Raw genomic sequence first — 27,078 nt, 5'->3', positions numbered from 1 at the left:
GGGTTCCTGTTGCGGGACAGGGGATCAGATGTTAAGAGTTTGGACAAACTCATGAAAACCAAAAATATACCTGAAGCTCACCAAGATGCATTTAAACTGGTTTTGCCAAGGGATTTCTGAAATCTCAAGCCCTAACGCAAAAAACCAACGGTAAGTTGATTAGACACCATCCATATTTGGAAAGAATATCTAAAAGGAAGTCATAGTTCTACCTTTAAGTGGTTACACATACTTTTTCTAACACATATGCATCTTTTCATTGGTTATATTCCATTATATTTGTAACTTAAGCTGTGTTAAAGTGGAAATACCTGTTGACACTCTCCCTTTTTTCAAATGAGAACTAGAGTCAAGGACAGAAGCATGAGTGCCTTCATGAGGTTTTTGATAACAGGGTGCTGAAAGGAAATCATGGAAACTATACAAAAGAATGTCAGGTTCCAAAATTGCATTTGATGTAATATGATTACCGTCAATAACCTAATTCTTGCTTTTCATCAAGGTGTCATTTGTCATTGTTGTTATTTGATTTAAGGATTTTTTTTTCTTTTCCTCCTCCAGATTCTCTGAGACAAACTCGTCTGATTCTCTTCGTTCTGCTGCTGTTTGACATTTATGGACTCTTAAAAAATCCATTTTTATCTGGTAAAGGCTCTTTTTATTTATCTTTTATTTTTAATCTTTTAAATAGTCGACTTTTTTTTCATAGTCTGCCTTAGACAGGAGAGAAGAAGCATTTCCTGTTTTGTTTTTGTTTTTTAAAGATTTTATTTATTTATTTGACAGAGAAAGAAAGATCACAAGTAGGCAGAGAGGCAGGCAGAGAGAGCAGGGAAAGCAGTCTCCCTGCTACGTGGAGAGCCTAATGGGCTTGATCTCAGGGCCCTGAGACCATGACTTGAGCCTGATGTGGGGCTTGATCCCAGGACCCTGAGAGCATGACTTGAGCTGAAGGCAAAGGCTTAATCCACTGAGCCACCCGGGCACCCCAGCGTTTACTGTTCTGGTGTCTAGGCCTTTCTTTCCTAAGTCAACACTTCATAGATTGGGTCAATTTGAGGTGGTTTTTTGCATTGAAGTAGAAAAGTTTTAATCTGTTATGGTTACATGCCAATATAATGAGCCCTGCATTATCAGCCCTGATAATGCAGGGCTCATTATATTTACATTGCTTTGTGGGTTACAAGAAAAGTTCCTTTAGACATTGTACGAATTTCAAGTTTTATTTTGAGAAAATAATTAATATTTTTTTAATGTTCCAAGGATTATGTTAGAGCAAAAATGTTAGCTTAGCTTCTGTTAGTGGTTGGTTTCCCAGACTTTTAGAAAGTTACACCTGTCCAATTATAAAACTTAAAAACATGTAGAATAATTTTATAATAACAATACAAAGTGAAATAGTCTGCTATTTCAAAGACACACTAATAAATTTATGAAAAATTTATATATAATACATAAGTATATAAAAATTTGGGGTTCCTGGGTGGCTCTGTTGGTTAAGCATCTGCCTTCAGTTCAGGTTATGATCTCAGGGTCCTGGGATAGAGACGTCTGCACCTTCCCCCACTTGTGTGCTTTCTCTCTCCCCCTCTCAAATAAATAAAATCTTAAAAAAAAAATATGTACCCCTGGGGATAAAAATATATGTTTATTAAATAAGAAAAAAAATATGTATACACACATATATAAATTTAGTATATAATTAAGAATTGCCTCAAGTGATTCTCGTAGTTCTCAGTTTACCAGTCTAAAATGAAGTATTAATGCCCATCCTAAGTAGTTCCTGTTGCTTTCTCAGCTATTCAGTTTTTACCTCGTGTTTTCTATGTTCTTTATGATTGGTTACCTTGAGAGAAAAAACTAATAGCAATTAAAGAATAACAGTTGGTCTGGATCAGGACTTCATCCCAGAACTTGCATGTTACCCCAGATATTTTAAGTTTTTTGTGGCATCAAACCTTAGATGAGATTTTAACTTCCAGGAATATTCTTTTTTTTTTCCCCTTAAGATTATATTTATTTGACAGAGAGTGAATGCAAGCATGGGGAGCACCAGGCACAGGGAGAAGCAGGCTCCCTGTTGAGCAGTTTTAGGACCCTGAGTTCATGACCTGAGCGGAAGGCAGAAGCTTAACCCACTGAGGCACCCCCAGAATATTCTTTTTATAGTTAGAGTCACCTTCTTTTGTCTCCTTATTTTCAAAACACAACCAGTGTAGGGACACCATATGATCAATATTGGAGGGGTGGGGTTAGTTCTGGCTATTGTTTTATGATTCTTAATTTCTTATATTAAACCAAAATATATATCAAAATATGAAGTGCATTGCCTAATAATTTCTTATAAGGTTCAAGTGGTTGGCTATAAATTTAATTTGCATAATTTATAAAGTCCCTATGTGTAGATCTTGTATTTTTTTAAAGATTTTATTTATTTATTTGTCAGAGACAGAGGGAGAGAGAGCAAGCGAGCACAGGCAGACAAAGAGGCAGGCAGAGGCAGAGGAAGAAGCAGGCTCCCTGCCAAGCAAGGAGCCCGATGTGGGACTCGATCCCAGGACCCTGGGATCATGACCTGAGCCGAAGGCAGCTGCTTAACCAACTGAGCCACCCAGGCGTCCCTGTGTAGATCTTTAAATAAACAAAGTAGTGGGCTAAAACGGTTAGTGTCCAGTGTACATTAGCTCTGCCAACTTGTGTATTCTTGGTATGTTAAGTGTTTTCAACAAAACTCTAGTTTTGCTTACTGATCTTTTTTTTTTTTTTGCACCTAAATTTCTGTCTTAAAGACAATATTTTTGTCTTTTTCTGAGGAAATTAGAAATTGCTCTATTTACTCACTTACATCTGTTGAGTAGGGAAGTTTAACTAAAGGGGAGAGGTTTTAAGAAAGTTTTTAATAGTTCCCTGTAGTTGATCTGAAGTGTTTTACTGTCTTTCTAAGTTTTCACTGTCATTCTTTTTTTTTTTTTTTAAGATTTTATTTATTTATTTGACAGAGAGAAATCACAAGTAGGCAGAGAGGCAGGCAGAGAGAGAGAGGAGGAAGCAGGCTCCCTGCTGAGCAGAGAGCCTGATGCGGGACTCGATCCCAGGACTCTGAGATCATGACCTGAGCCGAAGGCAGCGGCTTAACCACTGAGCCACCCAGGCGCCCTTCACTGTCATTCTCAAGGATGTCATTACTGATATATATCATCTGAGGGCAAGTAATAACAGTTGCTAGAGGAGGAGGCTGCATGAAAAGTGAAATAATCTCTTAAGGTTTTCCCTTTTTTTAAAAAAAATGTTAGTGCCAGTTTTTATATTGGGTTTAAGACAGTGTATCTTGTGGTGTGCATCCCTGACCAGTTGTATCAGGATAATTTAGGGTGATGGTTAAAAATGCAAACTGTCCTGGGCCTTTTTTTAGAACTACAAACCAGAAGTTCTGGGCCATGGCCTGGGAACTTGCATTTATACACTTCTCAAGTGATTTTTATGCAGAGTTGAGTTTGAGAATTTCTCTTGTTAGATATGATAGGGGAAGAGGGAAATAATTTTTCATTTTAAAATATTTATTTATTTGACAGAGAGAGAGAGAGAGAGAGAGAGAGAGATCACAAGTAGGCAGAGAGGCAGGCAGAGGGGGAGGAGGAAGCAGGCTCCCTTTCTGAGCAGAGAGCCTGATGTGAGGCTCGATCCCAGGATCCTGAGATCATGACCTGAGCTGAAGGCAGAGGCTTAACCCACTGAGCCACCCAGGTGCCTCAATTTTTTATTTTAATTGGAAGGTGTAAAGATATTATTTTAGGGGCCCCTGGGTGGCTCCATTGTTAAGTGTCTGCCTTCAGCTCAGGTCATGATCCCAGAGTCCTGGGATGGAGCCCGCATCAGACGCCCTGCTTGGCGGAAGCCTGTTCCTCCTCTCCCACTCCCCCTACTTGTGTTCTCTCTCTCGCTGTGTCTCTCTCTGTCAAATAAATAAAATCTTAAAAAAAAAAGATGTCACTTTAATGTGAGTCATTTATTCTTGAACATGGTCTAGAAATCTGGAAGATGTAGTTTCTTTACTTCACTATGAATTAATGTATGTAAACTTAGATATAATTTTCTGTACTTTCTTACATCTGAATAATAGGGTGGTTGAAATTTTAGGAAACTAACAAATATATAAACAATTATTTTTGTTCTCTTTAGTCTGCTTCAGGAAAACAGGGCTTGACTCTGCAGTAGATCCTGTCCAGATGAAAAATGTCACCTTTGAACATGTTAAAGGAGTAAGTTAAAAAGTTTACCCTGCACTCTTCAAATATTATGTAATTATATAAGGTCAATATTTGATTTTAAAGGTATAAAATAGAAAATATATATATTGGTCTCTACCTCTAGTTTGAGGCACTAAAACTCTTGTAATTCTCTACATGACAAGAGTACTAAGTGCATCTTTGCTTCTGCAGTTTGGTCTTTGATGCTGATGTCTGACACAGGGCTTCTAAATCCCCAGGAATTTCCTGGGTGATGGCACTGTCATTTGTATGAGGCCACTCTGGTGGGCTCCTGGGTGAGGCTGGACCCTAGAAAAAACGAAGCCGTGATTAGAACCTTGGAAGTTTTAGCTTCACTGCATATTCTCCAGCCCTCTTTTAGGTATTGGGACAGAAGAAATAAATCTGTCATTTCTAACAGAAACTAAACCATAATATTGCATATGAGGAAATAATAAAGTATGCTCAAATGTGATGCAGCATTATAGGAAAAATATGGAGCAGCATGAATAAGACTGGGGTTTTGGAGTGAAAGGTCACAATTTTATTTTTAAATATTTTATTTATTTATTTGACAGACAAGATCACAAGTAGGCGGAGAGGCAGGCAGAGAGAGAGAGAGAGAGGAGGAAGCAGGATCCCTGCTGAGCAGAGAGCCAGATGTGGGGCTCAATCCCAGGACCCTGAGATCATGACCTGAGCCAAAGGCAGATGCTTAACCCACTGAGCCACCAAGGTGCCCCTAAAGATCACAATTTTAAATGGGGATATTCAGTGCCTGATTGATTGAGAAGGTGACATTGGGTGACGATTTGAAGATGATGTAGTAAACCATGCATGTGTTTATTTTTTCTTTAAGGTTTTATTTTTGAGAGATCTCTACACCCAACATGGGGCTCAAACTTGAAACCCTCTACACCCAACATGGGGCTCAGACCTGCAACCCTGAGATCAAGAATCACATGCTCTATTGACTGAGACAGCCAGGTGTGCCTAAACCATGTATGTATTTGAGCAAAGGACACTTGTAGCCAGAGGAAGAGAGAGAGCAAAGATCTTGAGAATTAATGTGCCTGACTTGTTTGATCAGTCAAAAGTCCACTTTAATATGGAGTAGAATGAGAGCACCTACTCTTTCCACACTCTGTTCCCTATCTATGCATAAATATTTTTCACAGCCTCGACTATTAGGGAATAAAGTATCAGGATACTGATAAATAAAGTATCAGGATACATATACACTATGATAATTTTATACCAAGTAGTCCTTCCCTTCCCTTGGCAATTTTTAAAAAAGATACTATTTATTTATTTGACACAGAGAGAGATCACAGTAGGCAGAGAGAGAGGGGGAAGCAGGCTCTGCGCTGAGCAGAGAGCCGGATGCTGGGCTCAATCCCAGGACCCTGGGATCATGACCTGTGCCAAAGGCAGAGGCTGTAACCCACTGAGCCACCCAGGCTCCCCTCCCTTGCCAATTTAAACAGCTGTGAACCCTGTCAGAATGCGAAAAGAGAATAATTGAGGAAGAGGTTGGTGCGGTGAGTATTTGAAAACTGATGAGTGCAGAGGGCCCTGCCCATGTTAAGATGCGCAGTCAGCCTGCTCTCCATTGAACCTGTGCTGAGATTATGGTCAGTGAGGCGTTCTTCCTTTCTCCCTGCAGTGTATTTACTTCAGTACTCAATAGACTACACTTCTTTTGGAATGTGTCCAATTCTGATTATCAAGCTAAAGAAGACATATCGATAATATTAGAAAGGGCTCATCCCAAAGTTTGTAGATTATCACGAAGTTTTCTGTGCTATTCTAAACAAATACTATAATTAATGTTACAATTTTATATTGCCACCATCGCTATAGAATCTAAATTTATATAGACCAATGTAATTTACAACATTTACCAAAATAGGTGGGTCAGTAGGTGGTACCTGTGATCAGTTTTACCAACTCTTAAAGAGCTAGTATAGGAATTTCATTTCCTTGCCTAGAATTTCTGGTTCTGTAGGAATAATTTTACATATAGTTGCCATAAAAATACTAATAAGGGCTTTTATAACTCCATTCATTGTCTTGATCCCTAAACTCCATTCTATATAGATTTTATATACCTCAGTTGGGAATTTTCTTGACAGAAAGTTTGGGCAGAGAAAATGTAGCTTTAGTAGTAGATGCTATCTAATCTGTTTAAAAGTTTAAAGTTATTGATTACCTTGACCAAATGTCTATTGGCCTTCTTCCAGTATATGGATATCTTTGAATATTTAAAAAATGTATTTTAATGGATAAAGGGCTAAATCTCTTTTTATATACATTTTTTTATTTTATTTTTTGGGGGGATGCTATTTTTTAAAAGATTTTATTTATTTATTCCAGAGAGAGTGTGTGCCAGAGAGCACAAGCAGAGGGAGTGGCAGAGGGAGAGGGAGGAGCAGGCTCCCTGCTGAGAGCCTGATGTAGGGTTTGATCTCAGCATCCTGAGATCATGACCTGAGCCGAAAGTAGCTCTTTACTGACTGAGCCCCCCAGATCTCTTTATAAACATAAATTTTGAAGTTTGCATTCACACAAAACTGTACAAATCACAAATCTGTACCTCAGTAAGTTTTCATACAGTGAACTCAGTATATTATTGGCACCCAGCTCAAGAATGAAATGTTACCAGAAACTTCCTAGTGTCCCTTTCTTCCTACTTCAAGCATCTCATTGTTCTGTCTCATAACATATATTAATTGGCCTGCATTTGACCTTTACATAAACATAATACATGTAGCGTATATGACTTCTTTCATTCAATATGATGTTTATGAGATCCATCCATGTTTTTACATGAAGTTTTACTTCATTCATCCCCATTGCAGATTATTCTATGAATCACAATAGTTTGTGTTCTCCTTTAGGGAGACATTGGGTTGTTTCTAGTTTTGGCCTAAAGAGTGCTCTTGTGAATATCTCTTATGTTTCTTGGTGAACATAGGTATGCATTTCTCCTTAGGGGTGGACAGAGCTTTACTTATAACTGTTAACTCTACAAAAATTTTATTAAGTTTTAATAATTTTATCAGTAAATTTCGAAGACCATCCATAGCCTAACAAAAAACACTCATTTACTCTGGAACAATTATATACTTCCTAGAGAAAGTCCTAGAAAATGATCTAGGAATCTAAGAGAGTCATGAGTTTAATTCTAGATTTTCATAATGCCCTTCATCCCAGAGATGTTTCCTGTTTTGGTATACTTCTTATCAGGTAGTTTCTTTTTAACCCTGACCAATGTACTTGAACTCTTTTTTTTCCCCCACTGAGAACTCTTTAAAGTTGTCTAATACAGGGTTGCAAATTGGCTGCAAATGTATTATTAAACCAGTGTAATTTAAAATAAATACATAAAAGTACACTCATAAATGTGCTTTTAATTTAAGTTCATAGCTAACATTTTTAATGATGTCTTTTGAATTCTTGACAAACCCACAAAAATTTACTATGCTTAGAGGTAAACTTCCAAAAGGTAAGGTACCTTCCTTTTACTATGACTTGACATTAAAAAAAATCCATTGCTGATTTAATTTTTACTGATTTAAAAGCTTAAGGTTTAGTTCTTAATGGCTATTTTACAAATAAGTCTTCATTCTGAACATACCATTAATAACCTTTTTTTGGGAGGAAGGGGATTTTGAATTTTATTACAATTTCAGATTTTAAATTGTGAGCATAGTGCAGAGAACCCTCTGTACTCTTAACCAAACTCAGTAGTTTTTTTTAGCACTTTGCCCCATTTGCTTACTTGCTTTACATAAATGTATTTTTTAAACTGTTTAAGAGTAAATCATAGATATCATGCTCTTTTAGCCCAAATACATTGTTATGTATATCCTAAAGTATAAGAATATTCTATTATATAACACCAGTATAGTTATTAAAGTCAGGCAATTTCACACAGTTCCAGAACTAATTATGAAATTTAGTTATATTCAAATTTCTGTATTTCTCTTATTAATACCTTTTGTAGTGAAGTTTTCCCAACCCCCACCCCAAATCCGGGTTTAAGACTCAATCCAGGTTTACACATTTAGATTTTTCTTTAATCTTTTTTAAAAAATTATTTTAGAGAAAGAGGGAGAGAAAGGGAGAGCAGCAGTGGGGAGGGGCAGAGGGAGAGAGAATGAGAATCTTCAATCAGACAGATCATGACCTGAACCAGAATCAAGAGTTGCTGCCTAACTCTTGAGCCACCCAGGCACCCCTTGATTTTTCTTCAATCTGAAAAAGTTGTTTAGCCTATTCATTTATTTACTTATTTATTTATTTGAGAGAGAGTGAGTGAGCACACGTGCAAGTACAGGAGCCGGTCAGGGGGAGGGCAGAGGGAGAGACTCTGAAGCAAACTGTGCACTGAGTGTAGAGCCCCACGCTGGGATCACTCTCACAACCCTATCATGAGATGAGCTGAAGTCTCATGTTTAACTGATTCAGCCACCCAGGCTTCCCTCCTCACTCCATTATTATGGGAGTGGGTGTGGATCTTTCATGACCTTAAAACATACTAATTTGTGAAATAGTCTCATTTGTCTTTGATGTTTTCTCTTTTAATGACTGTTGTGATTTATAATTAGAAATATATATTTAGGGGTTGCTGGGTGGCTCAGTGGGTTAAGCCTCTGCCTTCAGCTCAGGTCATGGTCCTGGGGTCCTGGGATTGAGCCTGGCATGGGGTTTTCTGCTCAGCAGGGAGCCTGCTTCCTCCTCTCTCTCTGCCTGCCTCTCTGCCTACTTGTGATTTCTGTCAAATAAATTAAAAAAAATCTTTAATAAAAAAGAAATACATATGTCTTAGTCCCATTTCTTGTAGTTTTATAGTGATGACAGGAATAGATTTGTCTTCTGTTAATGAGTCAAATTTAGGACACACCTAAGGTTAGCAGCTGGTTGCCGGGAGAATCAACCATGTGATAAGTGGGCCGGAACTTTCCACAAGTTAGTATGTATTCTGCGGTCTTTTGGGATGAAGTCCTTAACTTACGGTATTTGATGCTATCTCCAGGTGGGTAACATCCGAATTGACTAGAATGTTAGGGTGCCCGACTGGGGTTGGAGAATTGTTTCTTGGTGTGAGGGAAAACCATATGCTAGAATTGGGTCCAAGATTGTAATGACTTTGTGGTGTCCCTGGACCAAATGATCATGCTATGCTGTAATCACTTACATTAAGCTTTTATGGTTTCCAGTGTTTTGTGGTTAAAATTAGCAGTGTGAGGGCTGGGCAAAAGGTATGAAGAGGAAAGAGAGAAACATGCTTTCAGTTGTCAAATGAGTGAGTCAGAGGAGTAAAAGGCATAGGAAATACAGTCAGTGATACTGTGATAGTGTTGTATGGTGACAGAGGGTAGCTACACTTGTGAGCAGCATAATGTTTAAACTTGTTAAATCACTATGTTGTACACCTGAAACTAATGTAACTGTGTGTCAACGATACTCAGACATTTTTAACTAAAATAGTAAAATCAGCACTTGTGAAGGTCATTTTATTATCTCAAGGCTTTGCCTACATCCTTATCTATCTCTTTAGAATAAATTATAGATTTACTCATTTATTGATTGATTATTCTGGATTCTAATTCTAGAAACAGAATTGGTAAGTTAAATGGGGCACTCATATTTAAGGTTTGTTTCTATACTGCCCACTATCTCTACTGACAGTGTTCAGCAGTGTATAAAAGTGTTGGTAAGAATCTCTGAAAATTTAGGATTCATTTATTAGAATCGGTACTATAACATCAGAAAGTTTAAAGTTTAAAGTCATAGAATAGTTAAACAGTTTTCTTTCTAATCACAAGAGATCTTTTACAAAATTATGGGAAAATTCTCAGTTACAAAAATACATTCTACCACTTAAACCAGTTAAGAATGACAATAACATGGCAATACAAGGGGTAGTCTTAGGGGTATTTTTCAACAACTTTCCTTTAAAGATATTTTTTTATGTTAAAATATAGCATTAATTAATAAAGGGTTTTTACCTTTTTAAATGAAAAATGAAAAGTTGTGGAAACCAGAGAAATCTGTTATTCCAACTTATGAAAAAGTACTGCTGTTATGAAAATTTTCGAACATAGGAAAAGTTACAAAGCTGCAGAAGTGAACTACTTTACCTCTCCATACTTTGTTATGTGTCACCTAAGACTAAGGACATTATCCTGAAGAGAATAATTTATCCTACCAAATAAAATTGAATACTATTTCCTTAATATCTTGTACTCCAGATTTTTTTCAAAATTTCCTCAGATGTCCACATCAAATTTTCATCAGAATTTCTGAAATACGTGTTTTATGGAAGAACATCAAGTCAGGGGTTCATGTGTCACATTTGGTTGCTTAATCTTTTAATCTGTGTTTATGTGAATTTTATCTTACTTGTTTAATGACAGATAAGTTTATTATGTTCCATTCTCTCAAGACTTAAATGGTAGAGGGAAATTAGTTTTAAAGAAGTTCCTGAAGAGAATCACTAGAGACATATGTTTTACTTTGTTTCAAAATAATAGTCAAGTGCTTTCAACCTCAAAACTATGTATGCATTAATTAATAACTATTTGTTTCATAGGTTGACATCAGGTTTTATTTTCATTTTTTAAGTTGAATCAGTGTATTTGTTTTCTCTTTTAGGAATACTTTTAGTTGGACCACCAGGGACAGGAAAGAAGCTTCTTGCTCGAGCTGTGGCTGGAGAAGCTGATGGTCCTTTTTATTATTCTTCTGGATCAGAATTTGATGAAATGTTTGTGAGTGTGGGAGCCAGCCATATCAGAAATTTATTTAGTATGTTTTAATGTACTTTTCATGCAATACGTAATTTTGTTAATTTTAGGGGAAGAGGGATTCTTACCTATTTGTTATTCGATTATGATCGATAGCTGACCTCGCCATTGTGAGGTTTTGGTTTTAGGTAATTTAATGTGTGACCTAAAACAGAACTGTACTTTCCCAAATAGAGAGCTAGAAGTGTCAGGTGAGCTTGGGGCCTGTTGAAAAGCTGGATTTTCTGTTGTTGTCCTTTTTATCTTATTCATTAATTCAGTAGTATGTAATTAAGGAATAGTTAGCCTCAGATCTGACTGTGGCTTGTACAGTCAGAAGAATGAATACTTGGTTGTTTTTATTATATATCATTTTGTATGATACAGTTTTTTTCTGAGGCTACCGTTCTTAAATCAGTTTTAAAGAAAAGAAAGAGAACTCATTTTTATGGACTTCTCCTTAATGAATGTCTTTTGTTGCCTTTGACAGTTTTACAGGTTTTTAATACTTACATGATTTTGTTCAAAAAACATTGATTTCATTAAGGTTATTTGTATCTCTTCTCTTTTCCTAGGGGAAGCAAAAGCAAATGCTCCCTGTGTTATATTTATTGATGAATTAGATTCTGTTGGTGGGAAGCGAATTGAGTCTCCAATGCATCCATATTCAAGGCAGACTATAAATCAGCTTCTTGCTGAAATGAATGGGTAATTGAATCTTCATCTGTCTTTGGGATATGGTAATATATTTGGGAACATTAGAGAAATAGCGGGGCATCTGGCTAAGTCAGTGGAGCATGCAGCTCTTCCTCTCGGAGTTGTACATTTGAGCCCCATGTAGGGTATAGAGATTACTTTAAAATAAAATCTTAACAAAAATAGAAAGAAAGAGGAAAAATTGTAGGCAACAGAGTAGTCTCTGTGTATGAAGTCAAGACAAGCTGCATTCTCTGTATTGTGTTCTTTCCATTACTAGTGGGGTGACTGAGGTATCAACCTTTCTTAATTGGTGACTCTATACCTTTTTTCATTGATTGTATCATGACAGGAAAGTGATGATTCCCATTGAGAATACTAGTCTGTTTGGAGACGTAAAGAGTGTTTGCTGGTTCCTACAAAATTCGTGACTCACTTTTAGTGTTGTGGTAGGTTAAAAGTTTGCATCAGTGTTTATAATATAAAGAGCAAGAAGTGGGGTTGCTTTGGAAGAAGGAAAGACTTCCTTTTTTTTTAAGATTTTATTTATTTGACAGAGAGAGATCACAAGTAGAGAGGCAGGCAGGGTGTGGGGGGGAGCAGGCTCCCTGCTGAGCAGAGAGAACCTGATGCGGGGCTTGATCCCAGGACCCTGAGACCATGACTTGAGCCAAAGGCAGAGGCTTTAACCCACTGAGCCACCCAGGTATCCCAGAAGGAAAGATTTCTTAAAACCATGTATGACCTTTTGGAACCAAACAGGAAGTCTAGGAGCAAATAATTTGAATTGGTAAGCTTGAGGATAATTTTTCACAAATTAGGTTCCCTAGCCTTTTCTGTCCGGTCATGTCTTCCTAAGTAGAACAAATACTGTGAAGGCATGTAATCATAGATGACTTTGTGATTTATTGTTAGCAGTTTTATTGAGTACTGGCCTAGTAATATTTGTTCTTTTAAAAAAATAATAGGGATGTCTTATCACTTTGGGTATAAAAAGGATCAGTTCCTTTTCTTTACTGTTACTAAATTTAATGATAGTTTCGTGTAGAGCATTTCTATATGTGTATTGTTTTAATTTTCAGTGAAATGTTACTTTCCTTCTTTTTTACTAGCTTTAAACCCAGTGAAGGAGTTATAATAGGAGCCACAAGCTTCCCAGAGGCATTTGATAAGTATGTATTAAAAGACCGTTTTTTACAAGTACTGATACATACTGAAACGTGGATGAACTTTAAAAGAGAAGGAAGCCCATCACCAAACATCACATATGATCTGTTTATGTGAAATGTACAGAATCCGCAAATCAGGGGCAACAGAGAGTAGATAAGTGGCTGCCAGGAGGAGGAAAGAATGAAGAGTGACTGTTGGTGACTATGGGATTTCTTTTGGAGTGGGGGGATAAAAATATTCTTAAGTTAGATTGTTGGTAATTGCACAAATCTGACTATATTAAAAACCACTGGATTATCTACTTTGAATTCTGTGATGTGTGAATTAAATTTCAGTAAAGTTGTTGAAAGAATCTTCTGACAACTTTATATCACAAAAATCTGGGAGTGGTGGAGAGCATTTTTAAAATAAAATTTATAGCAGTTTTCGTGTAAACCTGGTGATTCACAGACCTGTACCCCTGGGGATAAAAATATATGTTTATTAAATAAGAAAAAAAAAATAAAATAAAAAAAGAAAAAAAAATTTATAGCAGTTTTAAATTTTTAAATTTTATCAACGAAGTTATTCATATTTTAATTTGATCTAATAGTTTTTTGTAATCTTTGCCTAAGTCTGTGGTTTAACATTCTATACTTAAAGAAGTTGTGATAGGAAGCTATCACAGTGTAGCTTTCATAATAGACTGCTGTAGAATTATTGTTCCTAGAGCGACTAGCTTGCATGTTTTTGTTTATGAGGATTGCCTGCTATCTATCTCTATCAACCTTTGTTCTGCCTTCTGGTTATTGAACCTGTTACTTGAGCCATGTTTTACAAGGAGTTCTCTGAATATTTATATTCAGAATGCCAGTCTAGGCTGGAATACGTGATGGGGATTAAGGAGCACACTTGTGATGAGCAGTGGGTGACGTGTGGAATTGTCGAATCACTGTACTGTACACCTGAAACTAACATAGCACTGTATGTTGGCTGTTCTGGAATTGAAATAAGAAACAAAACTCCATCCAAGATAATAATCTTCAAATATTTAATGTTAATGGATATGAGAGGCATTAACTTGCAACATTCAATCATATTTACTCTTCCAAACATGAAAATATCTATCAAATGATACTAGAACTTTTATTTTTTATTTATTTATTTTTTAAAATTACTTTTCAGTGTACTAGAGTTCATTGTTTAGACACCACACCCAGTGCTCTATGCAATACATGCCCTACATGATACCCACCACCAGGCTGGCCCAACTTCCCACCCACCACCCCTTCAAAACCGTCAGATGGTTTTTCAGAGTCCGCAGTCTCTCATGGTTCATTTCCCCCTCCAATTTCCCTCAACTTCCTTCCTCTCCCATCTTCCATGTCCTCTGTGTTATTTTTTATGCTCCACAAATAAGTGAAACCATATAATAATCGATTCTTTCTGCTTCACTTATTTCACTCAGCATAATCTCTTCCAGTCCCATCCATGTTGATACAAAAGTTGGGTATTCATCCTTTCTGATGGAGGCATAATACTCCATAGTGTATATGGACCACATCTTTATCCATTCATCCATTGAAAGGCATCTTGCTTCTTTCCACAGTTTGGTGACTGTGGCCATTGCTGCTATGAACATTGGGGTACAGATGGCCCTTCTTTTCACTACATCTGCATCTTTGTGGTAAATACCAGTAATGCAATTGCAGGGTCATAGGGAAGCTCTATTTTTAATTTCTTAAGGAATCTCCACACTGTTCCCCAAAGTGGCTGCACCAACTTGCATTCCCGCCAACAGTGTAAGAGGGTTCCCCTTTCTCCACATCCTCCCAACACATGTTGTTTCCTGTCTTGTTAATTTTGGCCATTCTAACTGGTGTAAGGTGGTATCTCAATGTGTTTTTAATTTGAATCTCCCTGATGGCTAGTGATGATGAACATTTTTTCATATGTCTTAAAGCAAAAGTATTTTTGTTCTAACAAACACATTTTTAAGCATTAGGCACTTACAATTTCATAGTGTCAGTGATAAAATAATTCTAATTTAAAAACCATGAGAGACTCTTAACCATAGGAAACAAACCTAGGGTTTCTGGAAGGGAGGTGGTTAGGGGATGGGGATTAAGGCAGACACTTGATGTGATGAGCACTGGGTGTTATACACAGCTGATGAATGATTGAACTCTACATCTGAAGCTAATGATATATTGGTATGTTGGCTAATTGAATTTAAATTTAAAAACAAAATTGGTAGAAGTATTAAATATATGTATATATACTGAACTAAAGGAAGATCTATAGTCTTAGTAAAAATTTAAAAGCAAAGTTCAAATTAATGGATATAAATTCTTACAAAAATACCATAATCTATCTATCTATATATATTACATATCCCACTTTATGTATTATCTAATTCTCGGTATAGCTATAGATGATATATGTTTGTATATATAAAAATCAAAGCCATGTCTATCCAAGTGTGTGTTCAGAATCTTAACTTTTTTTATATGTCCCCCTATGGTTATACTTGTCACTGAAAACATGTAATATCTTTGTGACTTAAAAAAGTAATAAAGAAAATATGAACAATTATAAAACAGATAACAAGTGGAAAAAACCACAAAGCTCCATCCAGCTTCTGGTTGTCATTATCTTTTCATCTTGTCTTCAGAGTGTCAGATATGGACCCACAACTCCATGGTCGATAATCTTCAACAAAGCAGGAAAAAATGTTTAGTGGAAAAAAAGACAGTCTCTTCAATAAATGGTGCTGGGAAAACTGGACATCTATGTACAGAAGAATGAAACTTGATGACTCTCTTATGCCATACACAAATATAAACACAAATATGAAAGGTCTTAACATGAGGAAGGACTCTATCAATATCCTAAATCAGAACATGTCAAGGTAACTCCTTCAACATCGGCCACAGCAACTTCTTTCAAGACATGTCTCAAAAGGGAAAGGAAACAAAAGCAAAAAAGAATTTTGAGGACTTCATCAAAATCAAAAGCTTTGTCAAAGCAAAGCTGGTTGCCTCCAACAAAAGTAGGAGGCAACCCATGGAACAAGATAATGTATTCAAAAACAATAGTACAGACTAAGGGCTGATATCCAAGATCTATAAACTCAAACTCAAACTCAATACACACAAAACAGACAATCAGGTCAAAAAACAGGCAGAAGACATGAACAGACACTTCTCCAAAGAAGACATACAAATGGCTAACAGACACATGAGAAAATGTTCATCATCACTAGCCATCACGGAAATTCTAATCAAAACTACATTGAGATACCACCTTACACCAGTTAGAATGGCCAAAATTAACAAGACAGTAAACAACTTGTGCTGGAGAAGATGTGAAGAGAGGGGAACCCTCTTACACTGTTGGTGGGAATGCAAGTTGGTACAGCCACTTTGGAGAACAGTGTGGAGATTCCTTAAGAAATTAAAAATAGAGCTTCCTGATGACTATGTAATTGCACTACTGGGTATTTACCCCAAAGACACACATGTAGTGAAAAGAAGGGCCATCTGTACCCCAATGTTCATAGCAGCAATGGCCACAGTAACCAAACTGTGGAAAGAACCAAGATGCCCTTCAATGGACAAATGGATAAAGAAGATGTGATCCATATACACTATGGAGTATTGTGCCTCCATCAGAAAGGATGAGTAAGCAACTTTTGTTGGATGGGACTGGTAGAGATGATGCTAAGTAAAATAAGTCAAGCAGAGAGAGTCAACTATCATAAGATTTTGCTTATTTGTGAAGCATAAGGAGTAACACGGAGGACATGGGGAGATGGAGAGAAGGGAATTGGGGGAAACTGGAGGGGGATATGAACCATGAGAGCCTGTGGACTCTGAGAAACAAACTGAAGATTTTGGAGGGGAGGAGGTGGGAGGTTGGGTGAGCCCTGTGGTGGGTATTATGGAGGGCATGTATAGCATGGAGCACGGGGTGTGGTGCATAAACAATGAATCCTGAAACATTGAAAAGAAATTTTAAAAATAAATTAAAAAAAGTGTTTAATTAACAGATTAAATAAATAATAAATAAAAATGATTAAATATAAATAAATTATTATAACTATAAATGAATTAAATATAAAATAAACAATTAAAAATAATAAATTTAGTCATTTTAGTTTAAAAATATATAATTTATTTATTTATTTTTAAATTATTAAATAAACATATAATGTATTTTTATCCCCAGGGGTACAGGTATGTGAATCATCAGGTTTACACATTTCACAGCACTCACCATAGCACATACCCTCCCTAATGTCCATAACCCCCTCACCCTCTCCCGACCCCCCCCACCCCCAGCAATGCCCAGCCTATTTTGTGAGATTGAGTCTTTTATGGTTTGTCTCCCTCCTGATCTCATCTTGTTTCATTTATTCTGTTCCTATCCCCCAAACCCCCCACATTGCATCTCCACTTCCTCATATCAGGGAGATCTATGATAGTTGTCCTTCTCGCATTGACTTATTTCGCCAAGCATAATACCCTCTAGTTCCATCCACGTCATCACAAATGGCAAGATTTCATTTCTTTTGGTGGATGCAATATATATATATATATGCCACATCTTCTTGATCCATTTATCTGTTGATGGACATCTAGGTTCTTTCCATAGTTTGGCTATTGTGGACATTGCTGCTATAAACATTCGGGTGCACGTATCCCTTTGGAGCACCACGTTTATATCTTTAGGGTATATACCCAGTGGTGCCATCACTGGGTCATACGGTAGCTCTATTTTCTGCTTTTTAAGAAACCTCCATGCTGTTTTCCAGAGTGGTTGCACCAGCTTGCATTCCCACCAACAGTGTAGGAGGGTTCCTTTCTCCACATCCTCGCCAGCATCTGTCATTTACTGACTTGCTAATTTTAGCCATTCTGACTGGTGTGAAGTGGTATCTCATTGTGGTTTTGATTTGTATTTCCCTGATGCCAAGTGATTTGGAGCATTTTTTCATGTGTCTGTTGGCCATCTGGATGTCTCTTTGCAGAAATGTCTGTTCATGTCCTCTGCCCATTTCTTGATTGGATTATTTGTCCTTTGGGTGTTGAGTTTGCTGAGCCCTTTATAGATTTTGGATTCTAGCCCTTTGTCTTATATGTTGTTTGCAAATATTTTCTCCCATTCTGCCAGTTGTCTTTTTGGTTTTGTTGACTGTTTCCTTTGCTGTGCAAAAGCTTTTGATCTTGATGATGTCCTAATAGTTCATTTTTGCCCTTGCTTCCCTTGCCTTTGGCGATGTGCCTAGGAAGAAGTTACTGCGGCTGAGGTGGAAGAGGTTGCTACCTGTGTTCTCCTCAAGGATTGGGTGGATTCCTTTCTCACATTGAGGTCCTTCATCCATTTTGAGTCTATTTTCATGTGTGGTGTAAGGAAATAGTCCAATTTCATTTTTCTGCATGTGACTGTCCAATTTTCCGAACACCATTTGTTGAAGAGGCTGTCTTTTTTCCAGTGGACATTCTTTCCTGCTTTGTTTAAGATTAGTTGACCATAGAGTTGAGGGTCTATTTCTGGGCTCTCTATTCTGTTCCATTGATCTATGTGTCTGTTTTTGTGCCAGTACCATACTGTCTTGATGATGACAGCTTTGTAAGAGAGCTTGAAGTCTGGAATCATGATGCCACCAACTTTGGCTTTCTTTTTCAATATTCCTTTGGCTATTCGAGGTCTTTTCTCATTCCATATAAATTTTAGGATTATTTGTTCTCTTTCATAGAAAAAAATGGATGGGATTTTGATAGAGATTGCATTAAATGTGTATATTGCTTGAGGTAGCATAGACATTTTCACAATATTTGTTCTTCCAATCCATGAGCATAGAATATTTTTCCATTTCTTTGTGTCTTCCTCAATTTTTTTCATGAGTACTTTATAGTTTTCTGAGTATAGATTCTTTGCCTCTTTGGTTGGGTTTATTTCTAGGTATCTTATGGGTTTGGGTGCAATTGTAAATGGGATTGAAAAAATTTAGCAATTTTCAAAAAATTCCTTTTTTTTTAAAAAGGAATGTTTTCTTGAGAGTATTTAGATAATTGTTGAAGATAAATATAAGTGGTTTTAGATGAATGTAAAATATGAAATAATAGAAAAAGCACATAAAATGTCATCACTTTGGACAAAAAAGAAGCAAACTGTAAAACAGAACATAGGAAAATATTATGGACCCACTTGAGTAATAAATGCAGCTATTAAATTAAGCTCTAGTATTTTCAAGGACAGGTGAATCAATTTATAAAACCTGATATGTTGGGGCACCTGGGTGGCTCTGTAGGTTAAGTGACTGCCTTCAGCTCAGGTCGCGATCCTGGAGTCCCAGGATTGAGTCCCACATTGGGCTCCCATCTCCATGAGGAAGCTTCTCCCTCTGACATTCTCCCCTCTCATGCTCTCTCTCTCTCAAATAAAAGTAAATAAAATCTGTTAAAAAAAAGCCTGGTATGTTTCCTTTAATAGGGGTAGCTTTTATAAAGGTACATATAATACTAAACACTTAAGTATAAAGTATTTCAAGATGAAATTCAGAAAACAAAATGGTTTCTGAATGTTTTCAGTTGTGCTTAGGCTAATAACAGTTTAGGTCATAATTTAAAGATTTATAAATCATGTCTGGCAACTCTGCATTTCTTTATTTTTCACAAAGTTGTCTAAATTTAAGAACTTTTGTGATGTGTCCTAATGGGATTTTAATGATTGATTTAATGGCAATTTTGGTTTTCCTTTAGAAAAAGTAAGTTTATTTTGTAGTTACAGTGATATAAATATTTTAAGTTCTAGTTCAGGATAGTTATTTTCTTTTTTCTTTTGGAATATGAGTCATTTGTGAAGAGTCGTTTTGGAATTTTAATATTGTGTTTATCTACATAGCTGTGGATCCAGAAATTGTACCTCGAGGTACTGTTGGCTTTTCTGGAGCAGAGTTGGAGAATCTTGTGAACCAGTCTGCATTAAAGGCAGCTCTTGATGGAAAAGAAATGGTTACCATGAAGGAACTAGAGTTTTCCAAAGATAAAATTCTAATGGGTAGGTTTTTTTTCTCTTTTTCATTTTCCCTGTCTTACACTGTTCATTATATTAGAGAATAAATTCTTTTTGAGAAAAGTGTTATAAGAAAGAAAGTTATAGGAGCAAGAAAATATTTACTCCGAAGTAGCCACACAACTGGGCCTCTTACAGAACAAATACAGTTTATATGATTATACAGTTTGGGGGCAGGGGGTGCCCATGTGTTTACACTTGTCTGGTATAGCTGATAAAAGAATAATTGTACTGATAAAAGAAAAATTTTTCTAATTTTAAGTATTTGATTTTAAATCTTGAATGAACTTCAGAACAATTTCGTTGTGACATTTCTTGTTTAAATTTATTTTTTGGAAATAGGATTAAACTTTCCTGGTTGATAGTAAGGAGTAAGAGGACAGCTCTTACAAATTTGATTGTCAGTTGGCAACTTATTTTGGTTTAAAATAACTTATTAATGATATTAAGTCATGTCACTCTAAGAATTGCTTAAAGGCAAGTGGGTTTCATTCATCTAAATATACCTTACTAATGGAATAATTTTATTCAATTAAATTTTTATCCTTAGGGCATGAATGTAGAAGCCTGGAGATTGACAATAAAAACAAAACCATCACAGGATATCATGAATCCAGTCATGCTATTATTGCATATTACACTAAGGACGCAATGCCTATCAACAAAGCTACAATCATGCCAAGAGGGCCAACACCTGGACATGTATCTTTTTTTCCCCCTCTTTTCCTTAAAATAACACTCTCTAAAAGCTGTAGGAAACTGTTGAGGAAAACAATTTAAAAGAAAATTCAACTAAGTTCTAAGTTTTCTGATAACTTTCTTCTTTAACATTCTGAACCATTGAGAGATCACAGATACTCATGAACTTATATGCTAATAATGAATACTAATAATTCAAATATTATATATCTACATGATGAAATTTAAGTCTTGAATGACAACAAAGTGTCATTCTTAAATATGTCACTGCTTTTTCCCTCCACAAAGAAATTAGGTTAGTGGTTCCATAGTCCTTTAAGATTTTTTTTAAAATTAATTTTTTATTTTTTATAAACATATATTTTTATCCCCAGGGGTACAGGTCTGTGAATCACCAGGTTTACACACTTCACAGCACTCACCAAAGCACATACCCTCCCCAATGTCCATAATCCCACCCCCTTCTCCCAAACCCCCTCCCCCCAGCAACCCTCAGTTTGTTTTGTGAGATTAAGAGTCACCCTATGACCCAGCAATTGCACTATTGGGTATTTACCCTAAAGATACAAACGTAGTGATCCAAAGGGGCACATGCACCTGAATGTTTATAGCAGCAATGTCCACAATAGCCAAACTATGGAAAGAACCTAGATGTCCATCAACAGATGAATGGATCAAGAAGATGTGGTATATATACACAATGGAATACTATGCAGCCATCAAAAGAAATGAAATCTTGCCATTTGTGACAAGATGGATGGAACTAGAGCGTATCATGCTTAGCGAAATAAGTCCTTTAAGATTTTTCTCACTGAGTACAAGTTTCATTTTCTTATCTTTCTAACAATAGACATTTTAAGCCCTTTTTGGCACCTGGGTACAAGTCCATCCTCTTGCAGCATTATCCTATTGCAGGGTTATAGAGCTATGACATGTAAAATGAACTTTCGCTTTGTAGGGAATTTTTCTTCCTTTGTATAATGCCAGTTTTGTCATTAGTCTCTGAGACCAACTCTACTAAATGTCTGAACTGTCAGCATCATGACATTAAGTGCTATAGCAAGAGCCAGATGATAATTATGATCATTAATGTAAATATTTCCAACTGTGTCTGGAGTTTTTCTTTGTTTCCAATTGTCCAGGTGTCCCTCTTGCCTGAGAATGACAGACGGAATGAAACTAGAGCTCAGCTGCTTGTGAAGATGGATGTCAGTATGGGAAGAAGAGGGGCTGAGGAGCTTATATTTGGAACTGACCATATCACAACAGGTTGGCTGTAAAGAATGGCTTTAGTTCATATTGTGCTTGCTGATATAAAAATATTTTAAAATATTGAGTCTATGTATATTTTTAAATTTTAGGGGCTTCCAGTGATTTTGATAATGCAGCCAAAATTGCAAAGCAGATGGTTACCAAAATTTGGAATGAGCGAAAAGGGAATAGCTAATTTTACCCCTCCCTCAGGTATCAAATGATTTGCCAAGTGTCTCCTTATGAGACAGGGTTCTTTTTTTATTCTTGAGACTTTATTTTATTTATTTATTTTATTGGAGAGAGCGTGCATGAGAGGGGGGATGGTCAGAGGGAGAAGCAGACTCCCAGCTGAGCAGGGAGCCCAGTGCAGGACTTGATCCTAGGACTCTGGCACCATGACTGGAGCTGAAGTGAGTCTCTTAACCCACTGAGCTACTCCAGGCACCTTAGGAGAGAGGGGTCTTGTTATAAACTGGTAACATTTAATTTCCCCCTCTCATTCCGAGTAGACTTGTCACAGCTCATTCTAAACTAAACTTTTTTTTTTTTTTTTTTTTTTTTTGAGTGCTAAAGTATAGTATTCACTTTCCATTCTGGCTGCTTGGACAATAGTAGTATGTCATGAGTTAAGCAAATGATAAGATATCCTGTTTCTGTTCATATGACCTAAAACTTCTGTTTGCTGAGCTTGCTTACTTTGCCCTTCCCATGTATTTCACTCTCCTACGTTATCACTGTGGCTTCACACAGCACTTCTAGCAACTACATTGTGGATTTCTGGATTTAGAATAGTGGCAAAGGTTTTCTAAGAAGGTACTCAGAACCATACTTGGGATTTTAAAGTTTCTCTCTTGTTCATACTTTTTAGTCTTACACTTTCAGAAGAATGATGAAATTTCTATACTGAATTTCTTCCTTGCCCTTGATGAGGTTTCCTTAAGTATAGGATAGTACTTCCTCTGTTTACATGTATTAGTGGTTTCGGGTGTTTCTGTTCAATTTCGTTCTTTTCATTTGTTTTAGCTTGGAGTTATGACCTACAGTGATACTGGGAAACTGAGTCCAGAAACTCAATCTGCTATTGAACAAGAAATTAGAATCCTTCTAAGGGTAATAATTCCTTTTTTCTGTGCTTATTCATCTGTCTAGTCATTAATGTGCCTAAATAGTTAGGTGCTACCAGAAGATAATGGTTATCCCCTGTGTAGAGCTGTCACTATATATAATCAAGAGAATGAGTGCACCATTGAAGCCATGATTTCAGTATGTAGTTGGGAGCCTCTGGTCATAGACTGAATCTTTATTTTCTTCTGGCCATAGGCTAGCAACTGTCAATATCAGTAATTTTAAATATTCTACTTCATCTGTAAAACCATAGTGTTGTTAGAATAGGGAGGATATTTGATTATTTGAATCTTTATTAGTTTTTCACTCTGACACATATTTTATTCCACAAATATTAGTTGCTTTGTGCCTCGCTGTGTACATACACTGAGAATGAAGCATAAATGTCTTTGAAAACAAAAGCCTTTTTGATTGCAGGGTCCAGTACAGAGTACATGAGCGTCAATTCAGTGAGATGAGTGAGTAGGTTCTGTGTAATCTGCTTAAGGCAGAGCATATGCTTGGATTAGGGCAGTGAGAGGGGAAATTGAGAAAAATGAAAGCATTCAAGAGATGCTGATCTAGTGGAATAGAATGCCTTTCTGATATTTGGGTGAGAGTGCAGCTAAATTAAGTAACAAAGCTGTGTTCTCGATTTCTGCCTGGTGCAGCCATTTAGTTGTGTGCCATTGACTGAGAAACCACTGATGATGGCCTAAGGTGGGGAAGTGTGTAGATTATAAACTGAGTTTTATACATATTGAATTTGAAGTGTTTACTTTTTTTAAGGTTTTACTTGTTTATTTGAGAGAGAGCGAGAGAGCGTGAGCATAAAGTGGGGTGGGTGAGGGGCAGAGGGAGAAGCAGATATCCCTGTTGAGCAGGTATCCTGATGTGGGGCACGATCCCTGGACTCTGGGATCCTGACCTGAGCTGAAGGCAGACACTTAACCAGCTCAGCTCCTGAATTTGAGGTGTCTTAGTGAAGATTTCATGTGGGGAGGGATACGTGGACCTGGTGCTTAGTGCAGAGGTTGGATATGTGCATTTCATTTGGATGTACATGAAGGCAGGTCTTGGAATGGAAAAGACTGAGCTACATGGCAGAAAGTCTAGTGAACGAGAACTGGAATTAGGGTTGTAGATGGCCGAATGAAGGATGTTGAAGTCAGATGGTGTAAACTTCAAAGGAATCATGCTTTATAGAAGAGTATGGTAAAGTAATCGTCTGTCAGTGGTGAGGGGAGCAATGGTCTCACCTCTTTACTCTAAAAGATCTGGGATAGGAGGGAATCAGTAGCTGTCAGTCGAGGGATTCGGAGTGTCCCCAGGAGGGCCAGGTTTTGATTAACTCAAGGAGGTAAAAGCTTTAAAGTCATTAAGTTTATGAAAAGTTTATATGTTGGAAAGGTCTAGAAGGTGTTTCAGAAGAGGAATTCTCTCTCCCTTGCCTGAATCTTCATTCTTTTTTTTTTTTAATGTTTATGTTATCTTGAGTAAATTATCTCTTCTAGTATTAGAGCATTGGAAATACTCTTTCTTTGCTCTTAATCCTTTTCTGAAATGTTAAGCTTGCGAGGGCGGTAGGTACTCTTTCCACTAGATGGCACACTTACATTGTTATTAAGGAAAATGATGCTTAGCTAGTATACGTTTTAGGTTCAAATGTATATGAAACTTAAAGATATAAAAAGCTTAGCATAGTCTCACATGTTATAGTGTATGGGTTTCATTCCAATGGAGTTTATAAAGTTAATACTAATTCATCCTAGGTTTTTAGTTTCAATATTCCATGACATATTTATAATACTTTATATGTTCTCTTTAATTTGATATTTCACTTGACCATAACAGTTTTGTTCAGAATGTCTAAGGATCTTTATTTTTAATAATTGTGTTATTTTTATATGACGTATGCTTCTTGGTGTTGTTAAACTCATTTTACAGTGGTATAGTGGTCACTGACTGAGAGGTAAGTTGTTACCAAATAAGAATAGAAAAGCAGATAAGTTTAGTATATATTTATGTATCTTTAAGTATATCTGCCTAAGTAGTCCTCACTTATCCATGTGATACATTTTGAGGTTAAAATAGAACATTTCCAAGTATGAAACTAATCTTTGAGAACCAAGGTTGCCTTATCTATCAATCAATTAATCAATCAAGTAGGCTTCATGCTGGTGTTTAAAAGCTCCATGCCTTAAGAGACTCAATCTCATAAAACAAACTGAGGGTTGTTGGGGGGAAGAGGGGGGAGGGATGGGGTGGCTGGTTCTGGACAGCGGGGAGAGTATATGCTATGGCGAATGCTGTGAAATGTGTAAGTCTGATGATTCACAAGCCCATACCCCTGGGGCAAATAGTACATTCTATGTTAATTTTTAAAAAGAGCTTCATGCTTTTATCTTTTATAAATAGAAATGAATATAGTTCACTTTTTTAAAGGCATATACTTTTTATGCTTTTTGCTTCTACTACGTTTTCTGCCTCTTAGATACCTCCTTTTTGTCATTTCAGGACTCATAAGAACGAGCGAAATGTATCTTGAAGACTCATGCAAAAGAGCCTAAGAATCTAGCAGAAGCTTTACTAACTTATGAGACTTTGGATGCCAAAGAGATTCAAATTGTTCTTGAGGGAAAGAAATTGGTAGTGAGATGATAACTTTTAATTCTTTTTTTTTTTAAAGATTTTATTTTTTTATTTGACAGAGATCACAAGCAGGCAGAGAGGCAGGCAGAGAGAGAGGAGGAAGCAGGCTCCCTGCTGAGCAGAGAGCCCGATGCGGGGCTCTCGATCCCAGGACTCTGAGATCATGACCCGAGCCGAAGGCAGCGGCCCAACCCACTGAGCCACCCAGGCGCCCCGAAGATGATAACTTTTAAAATGGATGCATTGCCGGTTTTGCTGCAGGAATATATAAGTAGCATTTCCGTAGTCTCCTTTTGCGATGCTTTTCTCCCATTCTTGCCTTGGTATCACTCAAGAGTGTGAAACACTTTGCCTCTCTTTTTTCACATTTAATCTAATTCTGGTTATTCTCATGATGACACCTATGGTAAATTATCAACCTAGCAAATATGTTAAGAAAAATAAAGAACTACTAGGACTGGAAGAAGCTTATTTGAGAAATGTTAATCAGTTATTCAGTTGAAAATAAGTAATGATTTTATGGTTGGTTCCTCTACTAGATGTAAATAAAAATTGTGCCTTTAGCTCTTGGGAAGTACTTTTACTTGGCAACGTAAAATTATCAAAGGCTTATCTTTGTTTTTATATAGTACCATTTATCTTTGATGAAGAAAGGCTGCCGTTTGGCTCAAGTGAAGCATATTTCTATATAGGTCAGTGGAACCTTCATTAAGATGCACTTAATTATTGTGCTCCCGATTGTCCATATAAAAAATAGTTCTGTTTTTGTCTATCTAAGAGAGAATTGTAAATGTACAGATTTAATCAGAATTTAAATGATTACATCCTTTTAGAAATGCAGCTTGTATTTTCATGGTCTTTTTTTTGTTGTTGTTTTATACATCATCATTCTTTCTAATGAAATTTATTTCAGAGCAGCAAATATTTTGTTAAATAAAAAGCAAGTCACTTCAAAATCTGAATAACTATACAATTTTGCTTGGTATTAAAAGAAAGATTAACCCCAAATCTCAGTCCTTTCAAAGTGAACTTTGCATTACCCTCCTGGTTATGGAAAATCATATTTGCTTTTCATGCAGATTTTGTGAATATGAACATGTTGTTAAAGGATTTACAGATGACTTTATTTAACTGAAGAGAATTATTTTAGAGCTCATTGTATTGGCTTTGCAACCAGATTATATTCTTGAAGTGATTTTATTAAAATTACCTACAGTTTTCTAATAACTTTTAAGCTGTATATGGTCTTCATTGAAGAAGTTGATAGAGGGAGTTTGCTATACAGTATCTTGCCTCTATTTTTTTTTTTTTTTGGTAGCTTTAAATCTTGATCTAATTTCAAACTTATAGAAATGTTACTTGAATAATACAAGGAACCCCGTGTACCTTTGGTCCAGATTCAT

General features: G+C 36.5%; 1 pseudogene; it reads left to right on the top strand.

Annotated features, from left to right (window-relative positions):
- On the top strand, window positions 1–25,731 carry LOC101676418 (annotated as a pseudogene).
- The last annotated feature ends 1,347 nt before the right edge of the window (window positions 25,732–27,078 follow it).

Source organism: Mustela putorius, unplaced genomic scaffold (genome assembly GCF_011764305.1).
Source record: "Mustela putorius furo isolate JIRA1106 unplaced genomic scaffold, ASM1176430v1.1 tig00001130_pilon_pilon_pilon, whole genome shotgun sequence".
NCBI lineage: Eukaryota > Metazoa > Chordata > Mammalia > Carnivora > Mustelidae > Mustela > Mustela putorius.
This window is presented reverse-complemented; position numbering and strand designations above follow the sequence as displayed.